Source organism: Pristiophorus japonicus, chromosome 8, assembly GCF_044704955.1.
Source record: "Pristiophorus japonicus isolate sPriJap1 chromosome 8, sPriJap1.hap1, whole genome shotgun sequence".
Lineage (NCBI taxonomy): Eukaryota > Metazoa > Chordata > Chondrichthyes > Pristiophoridae > Pristiophorus > Pristiophorus japonicus.
The window spans coordinates 23337861-23360421 of NC_091984.1; the positions used below are offsets into that span (position 1 = coordinate 23337861).

At 44.5% G+C, this 22561-nt stretch overlaps 1 long non-coding RNA gene across 2 annotated transcripts in view; it reads left to right on the forward strand.

Annotated features, from left to right (window-relative positions):
* The window catches only part of LOC139268027 (uncharacterized), an 86706-nt gene that overhangs the window by 58608 nt on the left and 5537 nt on the right, over window positions 1-22561 (forward strand). The window contains exon 3 of one of the 2 annotated variants that reach the window (XR_011593959.1): window positions 10659-11201. The exons of the other annotated variant lie outside the window; for it this stretch is intronic. This is a non-coding gene — a long non-coding RNA (uncharacterized lncRNA). Of the gene's footprint in view, window positions 1-10658; window positions 11202-22561 lie in introns of those variants that run through there. 2 annotated transcript variants of the gene reach the window in all.

The window sequence follows — 22561 nt, forward strand, 5'->3', positions numbered from 1 at the left end:
GAGGTCTAACAAGGCAACAAATACACAATAAATGGTAGGATACTGAGAAATGTAGAGGAACAGAGGGACCTTGGAGTGCATGCCCACAGATCCCTGAAGGTAGCAGGACAGTTAGATAAGGTGGCTAAGAAGGCATATGGGATAATTGCCTTTATTAGCCGAGGCATAGAATGGAAGAGAAGGGAAATTATGCTAGAACTGTAAAAAACACTAGTTAGGACACAGCTAGAGTACTGCGTGCAGTTCTGGTCACCACATTACAGGAAAGATGTGATTGCACTAGAGAGGGTACAGAGGAGATTTACACGGACGTTGCCAGGACTAGAGAATTTTAGCTATGAGGAAAGATTAGATAGGCTGGGATAAAAACAGAAAATGTTGGAAATACTTAGCAGGTCAGGCAGCATCTGTGGAGAGAGAAACAGAGTTAATATTTCAGGTCAATGACCTTTCATCAGAACTGGAAAAAGTTAGAGCTGTAACAGATTTTAAGCAAGCACAGGGGCAGGGAAAGTGGGGAGAAGAGGAAAGAACAAAAGGGAAGGTCTGTGACAGGGTGGAAGGTCATTAACCTGAAACGTTAACTCTGTTTCTCTCTCCACAGAAGCTGCCTGATCTGCTCAGTATTTCAGCATTTTTGTTTTTATTTCAGATTTCCAGCATCTGCAGTATCTTTCTTTTGTATCGGTTAGGCTGGGGCTGTTTTCTTTGGAACAGAGGAGGCTGAGGGGAGATTTAGTTGAGGTGTTTACAATTATATTGGGCCTATAGTGAGTGAATAGGAAGGACCTATTCCCTTAGCAGCTAAGTCAATAACCAGGGGGCATAGATTTAAAGTAATTGGTAGAAGGTTTAGAGGAGAGTTGAGGAGAGACTTTTCACCCACAGCACTGCTCCCCAGTCATCAAGATCCACGGCGCGGCCCTGGACAACGTGGACCACTTTCCATATCTCGGAAGCCTATTATCAACAAGGGCAGATATCGACGATGAGATTCAACACTGCCTCCAGTGCGCCAGTGCAGCCTTCGTCCGCCTGAGGAAAAGAGTGTTCGAAGATTAGGCCCTCAAATCTGCCGCCAAGCTCTACCGGGCTGTAGTGATACCCACCCTCCTTTATGGCTCAGAGACGTGGACCATATACAGTAGACACCTCAAATCGCTGAGCAATACTAGCAACGATGTCTCCACAAGATCCTGCAAATCCCCTGGGAGGACAGACGCACCAATGTTAGCGTGCTCGACCAGGCCAACATCCCCAGCATCGAAGCACTGACCACACTCGATCAGCTCCGCTGGGTGGGTCACATTGTTCGCATGCCTGACACAAGACTCCAAAGCAAGCGCTCTATTCGGTACTCCTACATGGCAAGCGAGCCCCAGGTGGGGAGAGGAAATATTACAAGGGCACCCTCAAAGCCCTCCTTGATAAAATGCAACATCCCCACCGACACCTGAGAGTCCCTGGCCAAAGACCACCCTAAGTGGAGGAAGTGCATCCGGGAGGGCGCTGAGCATCTCGAGTCTCATCGTCGAGAGCATGCAGAAATCAAGCGCAGGCAGCGGAAGGAGCGTGTGGCAAACCAGCCCCACCCACCCTTTCCTTCAATGACTGTCTGTCCCATCTGTGACAGAGACTGTAATTCCCGTATTGGATTGTTCAGTCACCTTAGAACTCATTTTTAGAGTGGAAGCTAGTCTTCCTCGATTTCAAGGGACTGCATTAATGATGATGATGATGATGGCTGATATTCATATCTCAATCAACATCACTTAAACAGATTATCTGGTCATTATCACATTGTTGTTTGTGGGAGCTTGCTGTATGCAAATCGGCTGCCGCATTTCCCACATTACAACAGTGACTACACTTTAAAAAAAAGTACTTAATTGGTTGTAAAGCACTTTGGGACATCCTGAGGTCGTGAAAGACGCTATATAAATGCAAGTCTTTCTTCTTACAGCAAGCAGCGTGGCTGACTATTGGGAAGGGCCAGTGCTGGAAGTGGTTGGTGGAAGGTGAGAGATTCTGGGTGGCTGTTTCTGTTTCCTCCCTATTGTGGGGTGCTGTGACAATAGCTCAGGAAATTTCAGACAGCAGCACAAATAAAACTCATTTAATAATTAAAACAAAACTTTTTAAAGCTTCCAAGATTCCCAGATGTTCTTCGATATGTTTAGAAACTGGAAGCTGAAGAGGGAGGTTAACGAAATATTAGCGACAGGTTCTTTTCTTAAATTACAGGTAAACATCGTATTCAGCAAAGAAAACTATTTAGAAATGATTTTGACTTACTCTCTTTTCATTCTGTTTCCTTTACCTATGCCATTTAATTGAATGTTTGAATAAAGCTGCTGTTAGACTTGTTTCAATAATATCAAAGGCACCCTGTATGGAGGCATCTCCCACAGTCGTTCCCTGAAATAATGATGCACTATATCTGTCGGATTAACTCACAGTACTTACACATATAAATGCATCAGTATTCCTCAACACAAGTGGCATTACACAGCACTTTAAGTTTCATGAAACTTTCACGCAGTCTCTGGCTTACTTTTCCCCCCGAATTATTTACAGATACACATGCATAATTGTGAAATTTGTATTTGTATATTTACCTCCTGGCTTTTTGACACTTCTCCCCTCTTGTCCCGAAGGCAAGGGTAGGGTATGGTTTCTCTTCAGGTGTCAAGTCAGATGGTGAGTGTTATTCAACTGCAACAATGGGAGGGCAGGGGCGGGGTGGCGGGGGAGGCTCTGGGCATCCCAGTCAAACCCAATCATGTCCTCAACCAGCATCCACAAACTTACTTTTCAGCAGAGGTTCCTGGATAGCTACAGATGAGGAAGGCCATTCAGCCCATGTAAATTCATTCATCTGGCAAGATCCTGGAGAGACTGGAAAAGTATGAGATTGTTCTCCATAGAGCAGAGGAGGTTAAGGGGAGATTTAATAAAGGTGTGCAAAAGTATGAAGAGTTTTGATAGAGTTTAAATAAGGAGAAACTGTTTCCATTGGCAGGAGGATCAGTAACCAGAGGACACAGATTTGAGATCATTGGCAAAAGAAGCAGAGGGAGATGAGGAGAAATTGTTTTACACAACGAGTTGTCATGATCTAGAATGCACTGCCTGAAAGGATGGTGGAAGCAGATTCAATAGTAACTTCCAAAAGGGAACTGGATATCAGTCCAAAGTTTACTAGTTTGAACCAATGTCTCCTTATCCCAGCCTCACAGTTTAATTTAAAGTAATATTCCAGATTTACCTTTTCCATTCACTTAACAATGTTACATACCCATCTATGATCATTTATCAGGTATCTATTTTCCAGACCAAAAGCCCCAAGTCTCTCCAGTATTTCCGCTTAACTTGGACCTTTGACATTAGGGATCAGCCTCTCGGCTCTACCCTGCACTGCCTCCAGGCTTGGTGACCAGCACTAGACACAATACACAAGGTGAGGTCTATCTAGAGCACTGTGGAGTTTCATAATGGCTTCTTCTGACTTGTATTCTACTAGCAGAAATAATTGAGAATCATCCTTGTGCCATCCCTTGGTGCTTGTATTGCATGTTCTTTTCCCTATCCTATTGCTTCTACAAACTACTTCCCCAGTGGCTGCAGGTTGTGGCAGGTGGAAGGCAGCTGAGCTTTCATCGAGGACACTTCAGATGGCCATGGTGGGTGATCTTGAGCAGCTCTAGGCCTGAACATACGGCAGCATCTCAGTGTGGGCCTGAGCCCTCAGGTGGATGTAAAAGATCCCATGTTACTGTTTGGCTAAGAGCAGGGGGGTTGTCCCTGGTCCCTGGTGCCCTGGCCAAAAACAACCAACATCATTAAAATAGATTATCTGGTCATTGTCTCATTGTTGTTTATGGTGCAGGAGGGCGATGGCAGTGTAAAGGGTGACTGGTTTGGACGTCACGATAACCCAGGTCGGTGATTGGAGCAAGGGTACAGCAGGAGTGGCGAGAGATTGCAGCGTGATGTGATCGGGGCCCAGGAGAGGTGTGGGCCCACGGGCCAGCCCTCATTGCGATATATGTGCGCACTCAGTCCGTGCAGCAGAGCTGGTCTCCAATTGTCTTGGTTAACCATTGCCACTGGACCAAGACCTAACTCTGTCAACACCTAGCTCAGCAACAGCCACCACACGTTAAAAAAATCCACGTATAGGCATCTTCCACCCTTCAAATGCAGTTTGGGATCTGGAATATTAGGTCCTTCATTGAAACACATGTGAACTCATTGAACACATCCCTTTTTGGTGTGGCAGCCAGTCATCCTTGATTCGAGGGACCGCCTAAGAAGACGTTGTTTATGGAACCTTACTGTGTGCAAATTGCCTGCCAAGTTTCCTACATTACAGCAATGGCTGTACTCAAAAAGTACTTAATAGTTGTAAGTCGCTTTGGTATGCCCTGAGGTCATGAAAGGCACTATACAAAGTTCTTTCTTTGTTATGTCCAAAGCAATCATTTCAGCTGATACCGAGAGCTGCAGAGAAATATCAAGCAATGTCTATTTGTTTAATGGACTCCAACAACCCATACAACCAGGGAGGGCCACCCACATCCACTAGGTGCGAGTATCCCGCTGGATGTTAACTCAGAATTCAGAGCCGGAGCTCTGACTTCACTCGCCGGCACTGTCTGGAGTGGGGTAGACGTAACACATATAATGCAACAATCCAGTAACAGCCTGTTCCTTTGACAGAACGAAACAGAACTTGACGGAAACTTTGCACCTACTGGCTTAGAGGGGGATTGCTACCATCAAGCCAAAGGCTCACTCCTTTAGAGTGGTTATTTGCTTCAGAAAAAAAAAGAAATAAATGCTTGCATTTATATAGTGCCTTTCACGACCACCGGCAGCTCCGACAGTGCAGTGCTCCCTCAACACTGCATTGGAGTGTCAGCCTAGATTTATGTATTTAAGTTCTTGTAGTGGGACAACCTTCTGACTCAGAGGTGAGTGTGCTACCCACTGAGCCACAGCTGACACTGTTATTTCTTCTTCAGAAAAAAAAAGCCTCAGTCCAGCTAAAAGGAGGGAAAGGCTGTAGTGTATTCATCCAGACACTAGAGGGCGAATGTGGAGTTTTCTGTTGGGACAAAGAGGAGGCAGTGATTGCATTACCTGTAGCAAGCAAGGATTTTCTTGCAAATAAACAATCAGTGTTTATGAAGAAAAACTCAACACCTTCCCAACAAAGCGCCATGAGTAGCAAAGGTCTATTAAATGATATGGGGATTCCTATATCCTTGAATTTTTGACTAAGTTTTGCAGATATCTGGATGAGCTTTCTCAATCCACAGAAAGGAATGCTTTCCCACTTTCCCCGCAGCAAGTCAGTCGTAGAGGAGTCGTGTGAAGATTCAAGTGTGCTCTTGCTGTTTATTCTGGGCCCGTGTCTTTTTATTGAGTCATTTGTCAATCCTGAATTAACTAAATCAAGACAGATTAAAGCAATACTGCGGGAAGATTTTGAAAACCCCAAAAAACAGCTTAACACAAGCACTGCTTAACAAGAAGTAAAACTACTGCATTAAAAAATAATGTATTGATTAAAAAAGCAATTGATGAGAAAGAAACAAGGATACCATATGGGAACACAAGTGGTCTCTGTAATCTGTGCAGTCTGAGGTACCTTTGATAATATTCATATTCATGGTGAAATGTTATAATGCCTCTTGCCAACTGTACAGATGTGCATCAGCATGTACAAGTGCACAAGGGCTCCCAGTCTGCTCCACAGCATGTACAGGCTATGTCGAGTCAGTCCCTGTGCGGAGAAAGGTGAAGTACTTTCAATGAGCTGCATTTAAATGTTGTAGTTAGCAATGTATTTCAGCAAGGATCTCAGTTTGATTGTAATTGGCAGTGACAGTGTTATCCATATACACCAGCATTTCTGCTGTGAATTGTAACAAAGCATATTTGGAACATGCAGCTGATGCTTGCTCTAGGTGAATACAGCACTATGTAAATAAATGGTTGCTACTTTTCATAATATTTTCTGTGCTTATTAAGGAGGAATGTCAGATTCAGAAAGCGAGGCATTTTCTCCTGTCACTGATTTTAGCAACAATTGTCTCTTGAGTACGAATAGGAGCAGAAATTGGCATGTGCATAAAACAAACACAACGCTGACAAATTTAGCAACCTTGGTGTCATATTTGACCCCAAGATGAGCTTCCGACCACATATCTGCCCATCACTAAGACCTCCTACTTCCACTTCTGGAGCGTTGCCCGACTCTGTCCCTGCCTCAGCTCATCCGCTGCTAAAACCCTCATCCATGCCTTCATTACCTCTAGACTTGACTGTTCCAACCCACTCTGGGCCGGCCTCCCACATTCTACCCTACGTAAATTTGAGGTCATCCAAAACTCGGCTGTCAGTGTCCCACCTCGCACCAAGTGCCCGGTCTCCCATCACCCCTGTGCTCACTGACCTACATTGTCAGTTAAGCAATGCCTAGATTTTAAAATTCTTATCCTTGTTTACAAATCCCTTCATGGCCTTGTGCCTCCCTACCTCTGTAATTTCCTCCAGTCTCACAACTCTCCAATTATTTGCGTTCCTCTAATTCTGGCCTGTTGGGCATCCCCCATTTTAATCGTTACACCATTGGCAGCCGTGCCTTCACCTGCCAAGGCCCGAGGCTCTGGAATTCTCTCCCTAAACCTCTCAGTCTCTCTTTCTTCCTTTAAGATGTTCTTTAAAACCTACCTCTTTGACCAAGCTTTTGGTCATCTGCACTAATAGCTCCTTGTGTATCTCAGTGTCAAATTTTGTTTTATAACGCCCCTGTGAAGTGTCTTGGAATGTTAAAGGCGCTATATAAATACATATTTTTGTTGTTGTAGTGGGAAGGCCTGTGGCCAATCTCCACGTGCGTCTGCGTGACTGCTAAATTCATCGGGCCCATTTTTAAAGGTGCCTAAAATGGCCGTTCGGCCGCTTGCAGGTGTGAATTAGGGGCCTACTGCTTGTTGAAGGACTCTTCTGCAAAACTGACTTCTGATGAGCAGAGCGGGTGATGGGCTTGCCTCGCTCAGAATAGAGAAGAATATCCGGTTTGCAATCGCTCGTTTCGCACTCGCGTCCAAGGTGAATTTACATCTCATGGCTTCCCAAAACCTTCCACCATTGGCGGGTTTCCCTCGCATCACATCTGGGTCTGTTGCAAACAAATCTATTTCCATTTGTGAAGTGCCTTGGAATATTTTCTACGTTAAAGTTGCCATCAATGCAAGTTATTATCATTGTGAATAAGCCTCGCCTTTCTTATCGGGAATAGATTTGAACTCAGGTCAGAGGTGAAAGGCTACCCCATTGTACAATTTAAAAAACAAAAATGCCACAATCTTTGTACTTTCCAACCAACAGCATCTCTGTAAGGTATTTTGACAGTAATATACAGAAAAAAGCTTCTGATTACATGAGAGATGAGCAGCACACATATTACACTCCTTTAAGCAAGTTGAGTATGTGGTTTGTAGACGTTTTCCTGAACTAGGTCTCTCATTTTTATCTCATGCTTCATTGCTGAGAGCATTCGACTCGTTTTGAAGATTTAAAAAAATGTGATCTTCATAAAGGAGCTTCAATCTAATCAAAATAATATTATTGATAATTGTCACATGGCCAATTTAATGACACAAATTGAGGTGTACAAAATATTGAGGAGCCTGGATATAGTGGCTAGTAAGGGTCTGTTTCCATTGGTGGAGGGGTCTATTACGAGGGGGCATAGTTTTAAGGTGGTTGGTGGAAGGTTTAGAGGGGATTTGAGGGGGGGGGGCTTCTTTACGCAGAGGGTTGTGGGGATCTGGAACTGGCTGCCAGGAAGAGTGGTGGATGCAGAAAGCCTCACCACTTTTAAGAGATGGTTGGACGGGCACTTAAAGTGCAGTAACCTGCAGGGTTATGGAACTAGAGCTGGTAATTGGGATTGGACTGAATGACCTTTGTTGGACGGAGCAGATATAATGGTAAGTATTGCAGGGAATAGAATACGGCCAGCGTGATCTCTTGGACTAGTTTTGATCGACTGGATGGGTCAGAGAGGAATTTTCCCAGATTTTTTCCCCCGAAATTGGCCTGGGTTTTTATCTGGTTTTTGCCTCTCCCAGGAGATCACATGGCTCCGGTTGGGGTGGAGTGTAGAATCTTTTAGTATAAGGGGTGTCGCAGTTGTGGTGAGGTGGATTGGTTGGGCTGGGTGCTCTTTGCCTTTCCGTCATTGTTCATCGGTTTATATGTAACCTTTAGAAACATAGAAACATAGAAAATAGGTGCAGGAGTAGGCCATTCGGCCCTTCTAGCCTGCACCGCCATTCAATGAGTTCATGGCTGAACATGCAACTTCAGTACCCCATTCCTGCTTTCTCGCCATACCCCTTGATCCCCCGAGTAGTAAGGACTTCATCTAACTCCTTTTTGAATATATTTAGTGAATTGGCCTCAACAACTTTCTGCGGTAGAGAATTACACAGGTTCACTACTCTCTGGGTGAAGAAATTTCTCCTCATCTCGGTCCTAAATGGCTTACCCCTTATCCTTAGACTGTGACCCCTGGTTCTGGACCTCCCCAACATTGGGAACATTCTTCCTGCATCTAACCTGTCTAAACCCATCAGAATTTTAAACGTTTCTATGAAAACGTTTAGGGCTGCTGACCAAGGGCCGTGTGGTTCTTTGTCGGCCGACGCGAACACGATGGGCCGGAATAACCTCCTGCGCTGTAAATTTCTGTTTCTATGTTTCTATCTCCCAATTTTTTGGCCTTATTGGAAATTCCTTTTTATAAAAATGGAACATTTTTTGAGGGGTGGTGGTGTCATTTATTTTCCTGCTGATCAAAGTATGTTATGAAAGTGCGAAAGGGTTCAACATTTCTGGGCAAAAAAAAATCCTACACCTTTCTGGCACACTCCCACTGTAACTCTGGCAGACGTGTGTCCGAATCGTTGGCTCCCAACTTTGCTCAGAGGTTTCCTGTGGCCTTTTTTGGCCATGAAGGCCTCTGCCCACTGGAGTTGTGCCTGGGGTGCGCCGGAAAGGCCAGAGTGTCGTGGGCACCCGCTAGTGTCACTGAAGCAAAGAGACCTGCCCCCTGACCCCGTGAACTTGGATAGCACTGTCAGCAGAGGCTCTTGATGACGATGACCCAGCCTAATTGCTAGAATTGCTGCCCCGCACCTTTTATGGGCCTTCCGCGTTTTTTTCCCACCCATTGATGAATTGGACACTCCAAGGTCAGGTACAGTGAAGTCCCTGTGTGAAATGTGCCTCCTCTCAGAGTCAGACTCTGTAACAAGTGGCCCTGGAAGCAGCTCTATTTAAAGGGAGAATGGTGAAATTGGAATTGGGGGGTGCCAGGGGGTGTTTACAATGGATGTTGCACATGGAGCAAGGGCAGCACCTGGATTGAATGAGGCATCAGTGGAATTACTGCTGGGTGCAGTCAGGAGCAGGAGGGACAGACTTTTCCCCAGCAATGGGAGGAAGAAACCTGCGTCTCTCACCAGGAAGCCATAGTTGGAGGGAGTTGAGGAGGTGAGCTGCAGGACCGTATGCCCCAGTCTGAGATACAGTGCAGGAAGAGGTTTAATGACCCAACTAGGTAAGGAGAGGTTAGTACATTTGCTGATTCACCCCCATCCCGTGGTTTAAGCCCCCCACCGGCCTCTCACTCTGTCTTGCTAAGATTCTCCATGACATCACTCCTCATACCCACTCCATTTCAGGATCGGGTGCAGGGGAAAGCAATCTCCCAGAATGAATGCCAGAGGAACATTCATACAACACCAATATGACATTTTCATTCTCCTCACCGGTCATCCTTAAAAGCATGCTGAGTAAAACTGCCAATTTAATGCTAATCAGTGCCAAATGATGGCAGTTTTATGTTATGGGCACAGCTACTGGAAACTAGATGAAAATTCATTTCACTTAATAGTCATGCAACCATTGGCGGGAGCACGCTGTCAAACCAGCAACCTCTTTTTTTGGGGCTGGAGGCACAGGTCCCTGTGAGGAAAGAATAGCCTTGCAACTCCCTGTCTCACCAATTCCCTTTGACTTCCCATCTCCATTCGCCTCTGAAGGGCTAGTCCAGGGAGAAAAGAAACAACGGAATGTTATTTCATAAAAAGATTATTTCTGTTCATTTCAGATCACTGCAGTAAATGAGATTATCTGACCCTGGAAGGATTTAAGCCTCTGGAATGCATGGCCTGAAAGGGTGGAGGAAGCAGATTCAATAGTAACTTTCAAAAGGGAATTGCATAAATACTTGAAAAGGAAAAATTTGCAGGGCTATGGGGAAAGAGTGCGGGAGTGTGACTAATTGGATAGCTCTGTCAAAGAGCCGGCACAGGCACGATGGGCCGAATGGCCCCCTTCTGTGCTACATGATCCTATGATATACTCATACTTACAATTTTAAGTTTTCTAAAAGATTATATTCTGTATAATACATGAAGTCAGCGAATAGAGCACATTGTTTTGCAAGTACAGGGCACAAAGAAATTACACAGGGAAAAACTAGTAAGATTCACAGGTAGGATGATTAAATGAAAGTGCTGGGAACTGAGCCAAGGTCCTGACGAGTGACCCAATGCATGTTTTCTGTGTTTCAGAAGACCTATGAAATCTCAGCTCTCTCCTCTACACTTGGAGCCCTGCAGGGGAAAGCAAGATAAAGGACTTCATCCATGAATACAGCTTTGCCGCAAAGTATTGGTCTTTGGGAATTTTTTATTGAATTAAAGATAACAGCCTAAAGGGAGTTGCGGAGTTTAAGGGACAGCCTTCCTCTGAAGAAAAGCAGAACATAATTGCACAAATCTGTAACTAAAGGAGTGCTCTGGAAGGATTTTCTATGGTATGTAAGGAAAAAGTGACAGAGTAGCTCTAAGCTGCCTACCAATGATGTGAACTCGACCTCCAAATGTTAACAGTTAACAGTTAGGTGAACATTAAACAGAGAACATGGAAGGACGAGAGGAAAAAAACTATCAGCTTGTTCAAAACCCAAGCACAGAGCTGTCAAGGGGTTGAAAATTCCTAAGACCTAATTCATTCTCGTCTGTCATATTTGGGTGGAAATATAAAAGAGTATTTTGTATTCATTCTTGTGCGGACTGTGGAAACTTGTATAAAAGTGGAAGGAATAAAGAGTATTTATATGCACACTGATCTCATACTCTTCCCCTTGGGCACTCAGAAGGAAGTGGATGATGTGTCCATATCATCTTATGTTATGCAAATTTATGTTGGATATACAAATGTTCATGTGTAGGGAGGAAAGGAAAATGTATTAATTTGCATGAAAAGAAAAAAGCAACACTTGCATTTTGATAGCGGCTTTCGTAACCTCAGGACGTCCCAAAATGCCAGTGAGGTACTTTGTGAAGTGTAGTTACTGTTGTAATGTAGGAAACACGGCAACCAATTTGTGCACAAGCAAGCTCCCACAAACAGCAATATGATAATGATCAGATAATCTGTTTTTAATGATGTTGGTTGAGGGATAAATATTGGCCAGGAGACATAGCAGTCGATGAATCTCTACAGAAATTAGTGTAGGGGCAAAACAAAGCAAAAATGGCTTGTGGAGTCCATCAAGGGTTTGTCTCATTAGAGAATGGCAGAAAGACTTTGGTGTTTGATACGGAGACCAGTAACAGAAGACAGAGAAACTGGTTCTGGGGAAATTAGACTATCCCTGATATATGCAGGACTGTCAAGTAGGAGTTCAGGAGCTAATCACTCTGAGTGAAACTGCTCCTGGACAAAAAAGTTGTTTTGCACTCATGCTAACTTTTCCACTAAAATTCTTGGTGGCAGGACTCTCACTCCATTTGTTATTTGCACAAGTGGCCAGTATTGTGCAATGTTAATGTTAGAAAAATGATTATAGCATGTTCAATATGTAATTTATTCTGTTTTTTCCTGAAGTGAGATCTCAAGGTTAGAAGGTGGTTAGACGTGACTTTAGCAGGATGGTGAATTTTAGGAGTCTAATGTTGAAAGGGGTATGCATGGAGATGAATATACAATCATAGAATCATAGAATGGTTACAATATGGAAGAAGACCATTCAGCCCTTCGAGCCCGTGCCGATTCTCTGCAAGAGCACCTCAGCTAGTCCCACTCCCCTGCCCTTTCCCTGTAGCCCTGCAATTTATTTTCTTTCAGGTACTTATCCAACTTTCTTTTGAAAGCAGTGATTGAGTCTGCCTCCACCACCCTTTCAGGCAGTGCATTCCAGATCCTACCCACCGCTGTATAAAAAAGTTTTTCCTTGTGTCGACTTTGGTTTCTCTGCCAATCACCCTGACCATTTGTTTGATGATTGATGAAGTGGAGGTGATGATGCCTCTCTGAGTAGGTACATAGGAATTGCTAGACGAAAGAAAGACCAAGGTCCATCTAGTTCACCTTCTACCAACCTGGCAGTCGCTTGATACAATGACACTGGAGTTGTTGACTAAGCGATCCAGCTTTATCAATTAGTCTACAACAGACCCAGAAATGACATGAGGAAAATCCCAGTGCTGGAAAGCTTTGGGAACCATAGGTCCAAAGTCATCTTTTTCTTCCCAAGCATGCTACACTTACCACATGTCAAATTATTCATATAGTGTATCCCAAAATATGCACTAAGTATTGATTATAGGAACAGGGGGAGGCCATTGAGCCCCTCGAGCCTGTTTCACCATTCATTGAGATTATGGCTGATCTGTGACCTAAGTCCATATACACACCTTTTCCCCATATCCTGTAATATCTTTGGTTAACAAAAATCTATCAATCTCAGATTTAAAATTAACAATTGATCTATCATCAACTATCATTTGTGGAAGAGAGTTCCAAACTTCTACCACCCTTTGTGTGTAGAAGTGTTTCCTGACTTCTCTCCTGAAAGGCCGGGCTCTAATTTTTAGGCTATGTCCCCTAGTCCTAGAATGCCCAACCAATGGAAACGGTTTCTCTCTATCTACCCTATCAGCTATGTTCCCTTTAAGCTATGCGGCCGTGCAGCAAACTGCAGGTCCCTCGCATGCCACTCAATACCATTATAATGGAACAAACCCACGCATGTGCAATAATTGGAATGGGCCCTGAACCCAAAAAATAATTAACAAGAACATTGCCTAATAGCTCTCCTTAATATCTTGAAAACTTTGATCAAATCACCCTTAATTTTATAAATTCCAGGGAATACAACCCTAGTTTGTATAATCTCGCCTCGTAATTTAGCCTTTGGATCAATCTGGCATGAGTGTCACTGAAAACATGAGATTCTGTGGCTGGCTGCCAAATTTATGCCATGACAGCAGGCGGCCCAAGAGGAAGTCCAGGGGCAAAGTTTTTGTGAAGAGTGAGCCCAGCTCTGGAGGGTGGGGATGGCAGTGCCATGCTTTTACCATGCACAGCAAGTGTTTGTGCAAGGGAAATCACAGTAAATTAGGGGACTGTAGGACATTTTAAGTACAAAGATACTTCGGAGGCTGAAGTGATACCTTCTGCAAAAGTATAATTGGCTGTGAATTCACTCTTCAGAGGGAAGACAAGATTTCATGGATAAGGAAAGGATTAAGGTGTTAGACTGGGCTCATTACTCCACAGGTCTCAATCCCATTGAGAATATTTGACGAGTTGAAGATAAAAGCAAAATGCAGGTCACCCAGGCAAGAGTGTTACTGTTGAAGAACGGGCAACGATGTCTGCGGCAAATTTATTTTTGCAACAATACAAAAGAGACTGAGTGTAGTAATTCAGATCAAGCAACCACGTCAAAAATAATGAGCGACAGTTAAAAGGATTGTATTCAAGTACTTATGTTAATATTCTGCTGCTCCAGTATGCATTCGGTCTATATCTTAGATAAAAGTGTGGTGGTGTGTCAGCGTGATGACTGCAAACGGTACCAGCACTGTTTCTGGGATACACACAAAAAGAACAATAAGGGTCAGATGTTTGATTGCAGGCCTTCAGTAAGATTGTGAGTGAAAGGAAATAGAATCATAAACTTTTTCAGCACTGAAGGAGGCCAGTTCAGCCCATCGTGTCCATGCTGGCTAACAAGAGGCTATCCAGCCTAATCCCACTTTCCGGCTCTAGGTCCGCAACCCTGCAAGTTACGGCACTTCAGCTGTACATCCAAGTACTTTTTAAATGTGGTGAGTGTTTCTGCCTCTATCACCCTTTCAGGCAGTGAGTTCCAGATCCCCACCACCCTCTGGGTGAAGAAATTTCCCCTCAAATCCCCTTTAAACCACCTACCAATTACTTTAAATTTATGCCCCCTGGTTGTTGACCCCTCTGCTAAGGGAAATAGGCCTTTACTATTCACTATATCTAGGCCCCTCATAATTTTATACACCTCAATGATGTCTCCCCTCAGCCTCCTCTGTTCCAATGAAAACAAATCCAGCCTATCTAATCTTTCCTCGTAGCTTAGATTCTCCACTCCCGGCAACATCCTTGTAAATCTCCTCTGTATCCTCTCCAGTGCAATCACGTCCTTCCTGTAATGTGGTGACCAGAACTGCACACAGTACTCCAGCTGTGGCCTAGCCAGTGTTTTATACAGTTCAAGTGTAACCTTCCCTGATGGCCCAGTGAGCTGGAAGGTCAGAGGTTCTAGGTTCTAGGCCTGTGCTAAGCTAACTGATCACAGCAAGAATGGCAGGTGGCATGGTGGCTTCAAACTCCTGGCCTGTCTCCACTCCGTTTCCCCACGCCCCCCCCCCCCCCCCCCCCACAGGCAACACAGGAACTGGTTCATCCCAAGTTCTATGAAGGGTCAGATTGGTAGGTGCGTACTGCAGTGTTGATTTTCCTATGTCCACTTAGATTCCGCGTGTCCAGAAGCGATGTTATTTTTACTAAAACAAAAGCAAAATACTGTGGAGGCTGGAAATCTCAAATAAAAACAGAAAATGCTGGAAAGACTCAGCAGGTCAGGCAACATCTGTGGAGAGTGAAACAGAGTTAACCTTTCAGGTCGATGACCCAGTTCTGATGAAAGGTCATCAACCTGAAACATTAACTTTGTTCATCTCTCCACAGATGCTGCCTGACCTGCTAATATTTCCAGCGTTTTCTGTTTTTATTTTACTAAGTTAGAGGAAATCATTTGCATTTATATAGCACCTATCATGTCCTCCCAGGACATGCCAAAGTGCTTCACAGCCAATTCATTACCATTGAAGAGTAGATGTTGTTGTCATTTAGGGAAATGTGGCAATCAGTTTGCACACAAAAAGGTTGCACAAAGAGCAGAGATAAATGATCACTGAATGTTTTGATGGTGTTGAGATATAAATTGAGATATAAATATTGGCCAGGACAATGAAAGAGTTCCAAATATCTCTTCAAATCTTGCCATGTGCTCTATTACATCTATCTGAACAGGTAATCAGAGCCTCAGTTTAGCATCTCATCTAAAAGACAGCTCCTGACAATGCTGCACTCCCTCAGGACTGCACAGGTGTACCAGCCTAGACTTGGTACAGGTTGAACCTCCCTTATCTGGAACCCTCGGGACCTGGCCTGTTCTGGATAAGGGATTTTTCCGGATGAGGGGTGGTCACGTTAAATTGGATGGTACAGGTACTGAGCAAGGGGATACTGGGGCTGGCTGGCTTGGGGCTGGGAGTGCGGCAGAGAGATCATGGGGATGGTGGGGGGAGGGGGGAGGGTGAGTGGCGGTGGATCGCGGGGTAAGGCCAGCAATTGCAGGAGTTGGCAGCGAGGAAGGACTTCAATTTGTTCATGTCGGAGTTCTGTGCATGTGCCGCCCACATAGTTCTGTACGAGGGGTGGTTCTGGATAAGGGAGTTCTGGATAAAGGAGGTTCAACCTGTACTCAAGTTCAGGACAGTCCTGAGCACTCACTATACTGACATAAAGATGATAGTGTTATCACCGAACCAAACTAACACTGTCGCTAAATTATTGTTATTCTATAGCATTTGAAATTTGTGGCAAGTCTCCCTCACGATAAAAATTCAAACCTTTTGTCCATTATTTTAAACTGTTATAATCTCATATGCTGTTTTTTTTAAAACACTGTAGCCCCAGCTAAGGTTTAATAGTTTGTTTCCCACATTACAACAGTGACTACACTCCAAAAGTACTTAATTGGCTGTGAAGCCCTTTGAGACGTCCGGTGGTCGTGAAAGGCGCTATATAAATGCAAGTCTTTCTTTCTAAATGTATCACTATTGCTAGTTAGCGATTGAGAACCAATGCTAGTTTTTAAAAATTAATTCACAGGATGTGGGCGTTACTGGCAAGGCCAGCATTTATTGCTAATCGCCAATTATCCTTGAGAAGGTGGTGACCAGTAACATAACCACTATGCTGCGTTACCCCTGTCATAGTATAACCCCGCCTCCCCACCTCGTTTAAACCCCGCCCTTTCACACCTTGCCTGATTTTGCTTCCCTCTGACTTCAATGGAATTGATCGTGTAAAAACAATGTAAGTATCGTGTTGAGGAGTGAGGGGGTGACAGTCTGTTTTGTATAAAGAATGCAGTGTTTGAGAAGAGGCTCTTGTTTTGTGAAAAAATGTAATTAGTCACTTCATTGCAAGAATAAAAAGCAACAGCGGACGGTAGCTTTAGCTGTCCTAATTTTGTCGTCACTTCTTTAATGTTCCCACCTCAGGCCGTCTCCGTGACTCAGAGGAGGGTATGTTTTCATTGAAAAACAGTCGAGGTTTTTTGTTTTGGCTATGTGCTGGCGAGATTGTTTATTGCAACAGCTGAAATCTGGTTGGCTATCAGTGACAGTGAGAGCTTTAATAAATGCGGAAATCAAAACTTATGAGTCATGTCAATCTGTCAGGAGTGGGGAAAGATTGTGACAATCAAATGCCACTTAAATGCCTTTAATTCTATATCCCACCCACGTTAGCTTTAGGATAACATTTTAGCGATGTTTAATGACAGGAGTGGGCTGAATGCTTGTGCAGCACTAATTCTGTGTTATTTTCAATAGTTTAATGTTTTTTTTGCCTTTCTCCCTAATTAGGCAGCAGCTGACATAGAGTAGAGATAAAGAAGTCACATTGAAAGATTGCCTGTGTTTGAGTACTACTGCATTAAACACATTCAAGGTCACTTCTGCAAACCGAAGGGCGATAGTTTGCTGCCTGTAGCCTGTAAGATTTAGTCAGTATTCATTTTATTATACCACGGGGCTAAAGTCAACAAAAAAACAAACAACCGAGGCTTTTGTTCAGCAGAGCCCCTATAGCATCTGAGGACAGCTGGGGGGAGAGGGGAATAATGCATAAATAATCTGTTGCAAACAAATAATACAAAAAAAATAGCTTTGAAAAGTCGATTACAGATGGTAACGATTGGAGTACAAGATATTTGGAAGAACACGCACAGGGTCTGTGTGTGGCTTAGTGGAAAACAGGCTATCCATCTGCTGTTTGAAATAATGCTCTCCTATATACCAAAAACATACACACCGCCCTTAGGAATGTGCTGAGCTACACATTTGCTCAAATTAGGTAAGAATGATGAAACGAGAAGGAAGTAGTTTATGTGAGGAATAGACCAGGAGGAGGTTCGATAGACAAGTCGAGCAGCGTGAAGTACATGGCCAGGTTATCCCAATGAACTGTTCACAACAGTGCTTATAGGATCAAAGACGCATGTGTTGTCTGCCTGCTTATTGTAATTAATATCTGAAATAAAGGCAGTCGACTGCTGACATCAGAGTACGAATCTGATGATTATTTGAGATTATCAAGACGGTATCTTACAGTGATCCAGCTGCCCTAACAGCTGGTAGCGGAGGCAATTGTAGCTTTATCCTTTCACCCACCTGTAGTCCAATTCCACTTTCCAGGCATCAGGTGGTGCAGAGGAAGACTGGATAGGCTCACTGTTGTATCTGTGATCGGGCGTGGGCCCAGAGAAAGTGGCATGCGGGGCACATGCTGTTTTAAATTGAAGTATAGATTTAGGAATGATTATCAAAAACAACCTTCAAGAAAGCTGAGATAGTAGACATCCATGCCTTGTTTAAGCCCGATGATCTTTTAATACTGAAATTGTGGTGTTAATGATACAAGTCAGCTGCACATAGAAAGACCTGCATATAGCGTCTTTTACGACCACCGGACGTTCGCAAAGAGATTTACAGCGATTGAAATACTTTTTAAGTGTAGTCACTGTTGTAATATAGGAAACATGTCAGCCAATTTGTGCTCAGCAAGCTCCCACAAACAGCAATGTGATAATGACCAGATAATCTTATTTTTAGTCATGTTGATTGAGGGACAAATATTGGCCAGGACACTGGGATAACACCCCCCCCCCCCCGCTTTCTTCGAAATAGTGCCATGGAATCTTTTAGATCCACCGGTTTAATGACTCATCTGAATGGCAGCGCCTCCGGCAGTGCAGCATTCCCTCAGTACTGCATGGGAGTGTCAGCCTAGATTTTTGTGCTCAAGTCCCTGGAGTGGGACTTGAACCTACAACCGCCTGCCTCAGAGGCGAGAGTGCTACCCACTGAGTCACAGCTGACATATGTGTTAGTCACACTGCCAGAGTGGCAGCTGAAATAAATTGCAAGTTGCAGACCTTATATTTTTCTCCTTTAAATGTTTTTGCAGTGTTCTTACGGCAGGAGTGACTCTGATGGAAAATGCTAATTTCAGTATTACCCCTTCTAGGGTGGCTACTAGCTACAGTCTGTGCCACTGAGTGTTGGTTCTGAAGCCCAGTCTCCACTGGTATTTGCATGAGATGCACATGTCAGACTTGACTGGATGGTCTGCAGGGGGATATGGAAAATAATCCATTCAAGGGCAGGGGTTTTCAAACTGCAACTCTTTGGATCCTGGGGGAATCCCCCCAAGGATCTGGAGTTTCTACCCATCTCATCAGATCTGTGCATTTGCTGCAATACTGCCACATTTATTTCTGCCTTATAGTAATAAAAGATTGCTCTCCAATGTTGGCTCTGTTTCCCTTGACATTGTATTTGGGGAGTAAGGACGATAGGAGGGAGGGGGGGGGGGTGGAAAGAGGGGTGCGGAGGAACTGCGGGTGTCGCCAGGAATGTGCCAGTGTTTACATGGGTCGTTTACATGGGATGACTCATCCATCTTTTGGACGAGACATTAAACCAAGGGCCCCATCTGTCCTCTCAGGTGAATATAAAAGATCCCATGACACTATCTCGCAGAAGAACAGGGGAGTTATCCCCGTGACTTGGCCAATATTTATCCCTCAATCAATATAACAAAACCAGGATTAGCTGGTTTTTAATCACATTGCTGTTTGTGGGAGCTTGCTGTGCATAGTTGGATGCTGGCTTTCCTACATTACAACAGTGAGTACACTTCAAAAAGTATTTTATTAGCTGTGAAGAGCTTTAGGGTATCCAGTGGTCATGAAAGGCGCTATATAAATGCAAGTCTTTCTTTCTCTGCTGATCTGAGTGAGGGTGGGACAGAACATCTCCCCATTCCGCAGTCTTCAATCGTACGTCCCAATGAATGCATCCCAGTGCAGGGGGCATTGATTCTGTCTGGGGGAGATGTCAGCAGGCAGCTCCATCCACCTGTTGAACGGAGGAGCATAACGTGATTCAGAGCGGGAGGAGAAGACTTTCCTTTCATTCTGACTGGGATTTGTTTTGCGGTTCCTCTTCTGGATGTGAGCTTGTCTGGAGAAAGGTGAAAAGGAAGACCAATTATTCACAGTGCCACAAAATGTGTCTCTGAAGCTGGGATGTAGAAGCCGAGTCTCATTTATTTTGAAACCCTGCTCTTTCGTGTTGATGTCTGAATTATTCCGCAGCCACAGTCCGTGTGCCATTCACCCCATAACATCCAGTGCTGCCTAATAAATATTGCAGATCCGAGTGGTGTCAGTCTGTCTCTTGTCTCTCCCTTATCAAAGTGGCGGGCGCATAGAATAATAAGAAACGTAGGCACGATGTAAGAACAATTCGTTTATACATTTGGGTGGGAGCGAAATTGGGCTCCTGTGCGCCTGCTGTTAGCGTTTCTGGGGGCGCTAACGGGGCGCAAATGGTTTTTCGCCCGGGGGGGGCTGGTCCTACCGGCTCCCTCAAATTGCGCGGGAGTTAGCGGAGACGCGAAACCGGCAGCGACCCTTTTTCGTCCCATGACAGAAATTCAGCAGCGCCCGGTGAGGCCAGCGCCAGTCTCGCGAACCGGGCGGCGCTCCACTTGCTGGACGAAAATTAAAGGGGAGGTGCGCGGCGCCGTTTTTTTCTTCCGGCTGACTTACCGGCCGTCCGTTCCTTATTTGGCAGGGTCCGTGCCTCGATGGTGCAGCCCGGCACTCTGCTTCTGTGCCGGGCTGCTGTCACGGCACTCCGCATCCCCGTTGGCACAGTGGAGGCCCCTCGTCCCACTGCAGAGCTCGCAGCGTGCCCTCCCCTTTTATGGAAGGGGTGGGCCCTGTGCTTACGCCAGCGCTTTGCGTAACGCTGCAACATTCGCGCGCTTACCGCCCGATATTGCGCGGGAGTTAGCGGAGACGCGAAACCGGTAGCGCCCACTTCCTTTGGGGGGGGGGGGTAACCCCAATTTCGCGGGGGGGGGGGCGTAACCCCAATTTCGCGGGGGGGTAACCCCAATTTCGCGGCCGGGGCAGGATTTCCATGCCGGGTGCAAGAAGTTCCACCTCATCTCGGTTACCGCCCCCAAACGGGGCAACAATTTCGACCCCTTTAAGTCCGCAGGCTCATCACTTGCTTAATGTTCCTTATTTGAATCCAGATGCAGATATTATAATCTGTTTGCCAGCGTGCCAGAACTGCCAGTGCCAGGTATTTCAGTATTGATCAAAATCAGTTTCTGGCTTGCTTGAATTGCTGCGAGCCAAAAGGAACGACCACACCAAACGCCGCTAAATATGCAGACATGCCACTGTTCTCAGTTTTAATGGAGTTATAATAGTTGTTTAATAATCCCCTAAAGGCATAAAAAGCATCTGGAGTCTGAATGGGAATTTCATATTTCTTCAAGGTCCCCCACCTCCCCCCCCCAAAAAAGCAAAGAACGACTTGCATTTATATAGTGCCTTTCACAGCCAAGAAAACATGTTTTGAAGTGTAGCCACTGTTGTAATGTAGGAAACCAGGCAGCCAATTTGTACACAGCAAGCTCCCACAAACAGCAATGTGATAATGGCCGGTTAATCTGTTTTAGTGAGGTTGATTGAGGGATAAATATTGGCTAGGACACAGGGGATAACTCCCCTGCTCTTCTTCAAAATAGTGCCGTGGGATCTTTTACACCATCTGAAAGATGGCACCTCCAATTGGAGTGTCAGTCTAGATTTTTTTGCTTAAATCTTTGGAGTGGGTCTTGAACCCACAACCTTCTGACTCAGAGGCGAGGGTGCCAACCACTGAGCCACGGCCGAGCCTCGACTTGCAATCAAAAAATAATAATTCCTTATTCATTTTTAATATGTTATAACCTGAAAAGTGCGAAGCAAGTGGAATCATATCCAGGTAACAGACAAAAAGTGCTTCATGTAACTCTGACAGTTACCTGGATCCCCAGTCATCACTGCCTCATGTATTAAATATGAACAGAGTTAGTATGTTCCTGTATGTGGTGATTGATTTGTAATTCATTTAAAGATGCTCACGAACCTATTTTCAAAAAAAAACATTTCACTCCTGTAACGTGCAGGGAGAAGTCAGTAGCCTCATCATAGCTTGAGCCCTTCTATTACAGAACTATTTAGAGTTCTGAGGTTTACAATAACCACCAGATCCATCTCGCAGCACAGTGAGATCAAACCGCAATCCTTTATTTCATATTCCAGCTTTATCAGGTCACGGCTCAGAAACGAATTCCTTTCTGATATCAGCAAAAAAAGACAATGCAGAATACACAGAAGAATTACCAGCGAGTCACTAAAGTTATTCAGATGGATGTTGACTTTGATATGTCGCCCTTCTGATCTTTAATAGGAAACTGATGGACTTGGCCCGAGGGTCAGTGAGATGCATGGGCAGGAGAAACCACAGTTTGCATTAGATTAGGCACAGCCTGCGTTCCAATTCACTGACGGACCAAAATCAAATATGGCCAAATGGATCCCTTGTTGGTTTTGCTCCGTTTATTGTTGATGTTGGCATATGAATTTAATTCAATAATGGGTGACTGCTGGGTATGATATGGCTTATTGATTTTGCAGGGCATTGTGCCGTGTCTTGTTAGCCAAGGAGTTTGATACAAAAAAAGCAACTAGTGCTGTGGTGTGATTTTTACAATGCATTGTCCATTGATCAGCACTGAGGCACGGTATTTCCTTGCAGCTGACAGCACGCGTTCAGCAGACCTGATCTTGTCTTTAAGTGCGCTCGTCGCAAAGTCGTGTGGTTAGGAAATTGACATGACATTGTAAATAAAACGGAAATATTTATTGAAATCGTTTCAATATTTATTGAAATGTTTAAAAAAATTGAAATGAACGCCGGTAAATATCGTAAGACGGAAGTGTTGCCTC